Below are 6,553 nucleotides of genomic sequence, written 5' to 3'. Positions count from 1 at the left end.
TTTAAAGAATTGCAGCACTTACTGTACTTCAGAATATTTTCCTTTGATTTTCCCCCCTTCTTCCCAAGCTGAATAGATTTCATTCCAACCGTAATGTTGAAATAATTCAGTTACCTTGCATTGAGGAATACTCCTACTCTAATGTACATTTAAAGTCAAAAATAAAGTATTTACCTCTCCACTTCAGTCAGGCTGGTTCCACCAGATGTCACTGGGCTGATAAGTATCGGTGCTGGTAGTAATGGTTCTGAAGTCTGTTCCTGCAAAGCAGATGTATCGAACCCTCCTGAGTCAGCAAGGATTTCCACCAGTGTTAAAAGGAATGTCTGTTCTTCTTCCTCCGGACATCTACGATCATCATTCACTACCATCATTTTCCAGGGAAATAAAAACGTAACAGAAATCTGTTATTCAAGTTCCCCACATCGAGCAATGAGCATGCAGATCTTCATGAAAGTAGGCACTGGGAATATCCTTCACACAACATCCTTGCTTTCTTCTGAGACAAGATACATATCACTCTGGAGCTCTTCCACTGCACTAGAATCCTTATTATCCCTCAGGAGAAACAATATTAAGAATGCCTGGTAGGGATGAAGCTTTTCAGTCAGGTGTAAGACGTGCTGTTTAATCGAATCTGTGTAGCCGTGGTTGCCAGATGGCCCTCTGTCTCTATATATTACTGTGAGGTATTAAGAGTTACTTCTTTAAGTGACAGAATTCTGCTGTTGCTTTATTTCTGTGCGTTTTCTTTGTGGTGGTGCTGTTCTGTTGTTTGTTAAAATAAACTATAGTGGTTTTTTCCCTTCCCTGTTGATCTGCAGAAAACCTAAGATGCACCATCCTATATGTCATAAATGAGAACTAAAATTAATTCAGTCAAAAAGATGGGCATTATCAGACAACTGTCATTAGAAAGCATTTTAGGAGATCACGTGTCTAAAGGTTTTTAGAAAATGGAAAGCAACAGCATTGCTCTATTCCTTCAGACAGCTCTAATTTTTAATGATGCAGATCTGTTACGCCAACTTTAACTCATCTTGACTTTTTTTTAATCTCATTGAAGATTACTTAAAATGCTCTACGAGACACAAAATCAGAGCATGCTGATGGACATGTGACAATAAATATTAACCCTGCTTTTTGCACATGCCTGTGGATTTGGCAGGAAGAAAGTATTTTGGGCTTCTAACACTGATTTTCCCATATTTTACCCAAGTCTTAGTTCCAAACCTCCAAGCTCTGTTTTAGTTTGTTTTACCAACAAGCAGTTATCACCTTGGCACCCTGCATTACTTTTAAATGATTAGCAGCTGAAAAGTGTGTTTTCTTCAATTATCACCTCCCATTCTCCTCTTCCTCTTGCTCTACACTTGCACAGTCCAGCCCAGCCACTCACATTCACTGCTGCTGGCATTCACTTCAACATTTCAGGAGCCACTACAGCTCACTAAGCTGCTGGAAAAATACACGGGCTTTCTCCCTCTACCACCTTCAGTTTTTGAGGGGTATGTGAGTCAGTGTCACAAAGAGCTCTAACAAATGCTGAACACGGCAGAGGTAATAAGCAGGCGTTCACTGCTGAGAGAAAAGAGCAAGAACTTCCCTTCTATTAATATCTAAGCTCAAGGAGTCATCTGAAAGGTTTCCAAGTCTAGTTTGCAATAATGAAACTTAAATAAGAAGCAGGAGTGGGGAATGACACTAAGCTATCGGTCCTTCTGTTTGTTCATTAAGTAGATTATTTAATCATAACAACACATTTTCTTTTTTTGTTATTATTAATCTTTGCATCACTGTAAGATACACAACTTTTTTGCTCTCTTAAAATATATAGTATGAATTATACCTGAAGTCTCTTCTCTGCTGCTTATATGTTGCTGCTGACAATCCTTAGCATTTGTTTCATTCTGGAAATATCTGAAATAAAACAACACGGTAAGCTTGACAAAGAACTCCACAAAAGAAGAAAGAAAGCATGTCAGACTCCAAAGAGACATAAAACCTAAAATTGTGTTTTCTCAGCTTTTCCTTCAAGGCATTCCAGGCTGAAGGATACCAGACCAACCAGAGTAATATGTAATTCATATGCAGCTCACTGTCTGCATGGATGATGTCTTGAAATAAATTGATATTTCCCAGCGCACAACTCTGTCACTGATGACTCACATAACAAATTGCTCTAGGAATGTAAGTTCCACCAACCATTACAAAACAACCAAGTGCCAAAGAGAAGCACCCAGCTCTGCAACACACCCATCCTTCTATAGTAGAAGTTCTTTGCTAAGAGAAGGAATCCTCCATTGCAAGCTGCCTCCTCCTACTGTTTCTGCCACTCCAGTACGAGCACAGTCTTTTCTGCACCCTGTTCTAAAATGACACATCTACAGGTTGCACTGAGAAAACAAGTCACTGCAATTCAGACATTCCACAGCAACTGCAAGTATGCTGGTATCAAGCAATGCTGGAGGTCTCAAGGGAAGAGTGAATGAACCCCCCTCAGGAAAAAATAAGGTAATTCTTTATGCTAGAACCGTATAAACCACTGCAAAACTAAAGATGCAAAATATATCCATGGCCCAATAGGTATATGTAAAAGGCAGTTATGCATAGAAATGGGAAGGAGTACAGCAAAGGATAAAGTTTATTGAAACAAAACCAAGTTGGTTTAAGCAAAGCGAATGAAGGTGACAATGGAAATGCATTGTCCCTGCAGTATGTGACTTCAGTTTAAAGAGATATAACAGGAAGAGGCTGGACTGAATGACACTGGAGTCACACGTACTTCTTCCAACAAAACTGAGAAATTCTCAACATCTTGCTAACAAGCATCACTTATTGCTGACATCCTAAAAACTGAGGCTTGTTGTCATGGTTAAATGTGACTATACCTGTGCAAAAATAAATGAATAAATAGAATCAGAAATTCCAGGTCTGTAAAACAGGTGAGCACATTTGCACCAAATATTTCCCTCTACAGAGTTTGAGAAACCGGGCACTTCCAGGCTGTAATTGAATGAAATGACTTACCTGAGCAAAGCTGACTGTACGCTGACTGTCCTTGGCAGGGCAAGGATTTTGCACAGCTCTGTCCAGAGAACTTTCATCCAGATCATCCTCTGGCCCAAGGTGAGATTCCACACATTCTGGTGACAAGTGCCCAGAACTTCCACAAACATCTTTCATCTCTTTCTCTGTTCTGTAAGATGTATGATCAGATAGTTTGAAACCAATTAAGGGTACCCTGCGTAAGGGCTTAAACTCTGTATAATACGATTCTAATTGTGCCTTTACTGTGAGGCTTACACATTTACCTGTTTAAAAATTACTAAAGAACATACACAACATTCAAACAGATCTATATGAAATATTTCAGTAAAAAATCTCCATAACACCACTAACTTGAGACTTTACTAATAAAGGCACGACCAAGCAAGAAAGCTTAGGAGCTCACTAATGTTTGCAAACTGATCCATCAATGAATGTTTCCTTCCAGACACAGTTTGTTGGCAGGCAGTGAAGTAGCAAGTTGATCAGTAAGTACTGAAACAGCAAGCACAGATTAACATTGACACTCAAAAGTCTTCAGGTAACATCTGAGAAATAAAAACCTTAAAAACAGAAGTCTAAATTAAACTTCTGTGCAATTAACACACAGTGTCCATAAGCACACAATCTCCATCATGCACACACTTCAGCTCTTTAGAAGAATCTTAGCTGACGATTTCTTCCTACCTCCCTTTGTTGTCCGTTTGCTTGACAAGTTCCATCCTAGTTCCAAAATTCTGAAGGCCTGAAGCATCCCTTGAAGTTGGTCCGACCCTGACCTGTTCCACCTCCTGCATTTCTGTACTGCCTCTCAAGTCCATAGACTCTAAGAAATATGAAGTTGTATTTTAAGATTAATAAGTTACGTTACGCAATTTGAGCATTTTCTTGTATATCAAATACGAGTTTTTGTATTTAATGCATATGTATGTAGTTCTGTATAAATATATATACTGAAGTTTACTCCTATATACGTTGTATACATACATTCTTTATTAAAAAATGCTGGCATATATGTAGGTTAAAATTTATGTCTGGTATTTATGATCTACACACCTTGCCTTGGTATCTTGTGCTCTTTGCCACCTTACATAGCACTACTTTCGATAACTGCGTTATGAAAAACAAAACTATTTTGTACATCTCCCCTTCCAGTTCTGATGGAAAGCAATGACACTAACAACAGAAGGAAAGCACACTGTGCCGTACTTCTGTCATTGCCAGACCAGTAATTGATTTTGGCATTTCATTTAATTTTAAATTGAGGCTTTGGTTTATGTATAAAACTACAATAAATGAGTATCTCATGGTATAGCTTTGACATGTAATCTGTGAACAGGAATTGGAAAAATCACTTCAGTTTTATGTTATAAAGAGCCACGAATCCGCTAGAAGAAACTATTTTAAAATCCCAGGATAGGAAACAGGCTTACCACATTGAACACTGTCTAGCTGTTCCACAACTACATTCATATTAAGAGGCTTCTGAACTGCACTTTCATTAGACTTCAGTACTCCAGTGTTTGGATCTGACTTCTGGAGACTGTCCCTTCCCAGTCTCATACTGTTCACCAAAGGCAGAGAACTGTTGCTAAAGGTAAGAAGGAGAAATGCCATCAGCATAGCTCTTGATTTCTTGACATCTAGCAGTAAGATATTCTCAGCAAAGACGCTGTACAAAAAAGATGAGAGAGGTAAAACAGATGACAATGAACAGATGTAACACAGACTGCAGCTGACAGAGGAGGCATTATTTGGCAGAAAACAAAACAAAACAAAAGCAAACGTCAGCTGCTTTGGTAACTGGAACAAGTACGTTTATTGCAAACTAGTATGTCCTCTATCAAAATAACTGAAACATATGAAAATGTGAGATGATCTGTGATCTAACACTGATCACATGCTACTAAGTTTTGGTTAAAAATATAGCAAAAGAACTGCTGAACTTAAGTAAAAGCTTCAGTTATGTTTTTACAGAAGAGTACAAGCTGATAATTTGTTCAAGCAGTCAACAGTCTTCCAAACAACAGGACATGATGATCTCTAGATTCTTTCTGAAAAAGAGTTCCATCTATTTTAACTTTGACGAATATCTGAGTAAAACTGACAAACACAATGATAGAAGATCACTGCTCCTTGATATTTGTTCTATATGGAGAGCGCAGGAGCAATGACAGTTAAGCAATCTGCCTTGGCCCAATTGGCCATAAAGTACTTTGGGAAAATGATTTTAAGGATTAGCAGCAATTTCATACCAAGAAAGTTCTATCATTCTTCCCTCCCAAACATAAATTAACTGCTGGAGTGACGAATAAATTTCACATCTCTCAAATCACAGAACAACATCGCAAACATTATAAAGAAAAGATACAGGTGCTGGTTCCATGTGACACAGAAAATTACCCAAGCTGAGAAATTTTCACTAAAGCAAGATTGCTTGCAATTCAAGACAAAATTCCAGAGAGAACCTTGCAAAAGTAAGCAGCGTCAGAGCATTTGTCTCTACAAATTAATTGAAGTAGTAATTTAACCTGGCATCTGCTGCATTTTCCTTGACATATTCTTCAGCACCTGTTCCTGCACAAGTGCTTCAATCCTTCACATTAACGTTGCTTCCATCCTTGCAAGGTACCTTGGCAGAAGTAGCTGAAGAAACTACACACTGATAAGGAGCTCTGTTTTGCTCTGACTCATTGTGGCTCACAAGACTGTTGGCCACGTTCATCTCATCTTGCGCAGGTAACACGTGTGTCCATTCTAGTTAGAACAGCAAACAACACAGAACAGCAACATTTAGAAAGTTAATATTCAAAAAGTCAAAGTAAATGATAAATTCTATATGAAAATCTACCAAAAACTAGACTAAAAGCCTGGTAACCTAAGGTTACAGCTAGTCAGAAGGGAAGGCCTATGTTTCAATTTAAAGGTCTGCAAAGATCACTTATGTCCATTTAACTCTAGATCCTCCCTTTTGTCCAATCTGTGCAGCCAACACAGATCAATTAAAACACACCCTTCCTTAAATAGCTCTCAGAAACACACAGTGATGCAGTTGGCACTACCTGGTAAGGTGCTTTGCTTTTCCCATCCCAGACTCTTGTCCTCCTGCTATGCAGCCTCATGTAGAGAAGCTCTGCAGCTACTGCTCTGTTCCTCCCTAGGTGGACCCAGAATGCACAAGGAAGACTTTGTCTCATAAATCAGATCATACCTTCAGTGCTTGCTTTTCCCTGCAACGTTGGATCACCCATTGCAGGTAAAGTCATGGCAGCTTCAGTGCTTCCATCGCTAATTCCTACAGAGTTGATCAGAGGTAAAAAATCACAAGTATACTTACAAGAAATTCGTGTACCCACATCCCAAAAGCATTTGATGTTATCATCCATACAGCACAGAATGCATTTTTACGTTGTTGCCATTCCTGAATTAAGATACTCATGGACAGATGGCAGTTCTCATCCACTACATTCAGAACTCCCTGAATGACACCCCCTGAAGGAACTGC

The sequence above is a fragment of the Excalfactoria chinensis genome (genome assembly GCF_039878825.1).
Source record: "Excalfactoria chinensis isolate bCotChi1 chromosome Z unlocalized genomic scaffold, bCotChi1.hap2 SUPER_Z_unloc_5, whole genome shotgun sequence".
Classification (NCBI taxonomy): Eukaryota; Metazoa; Chordata; class Aves; order Galliformes; family Phasianidae; genus Excalfactoria; species Excalfactoria chinensis.
Note: the sequence above shows the minus strand (reverse complement) of the source record.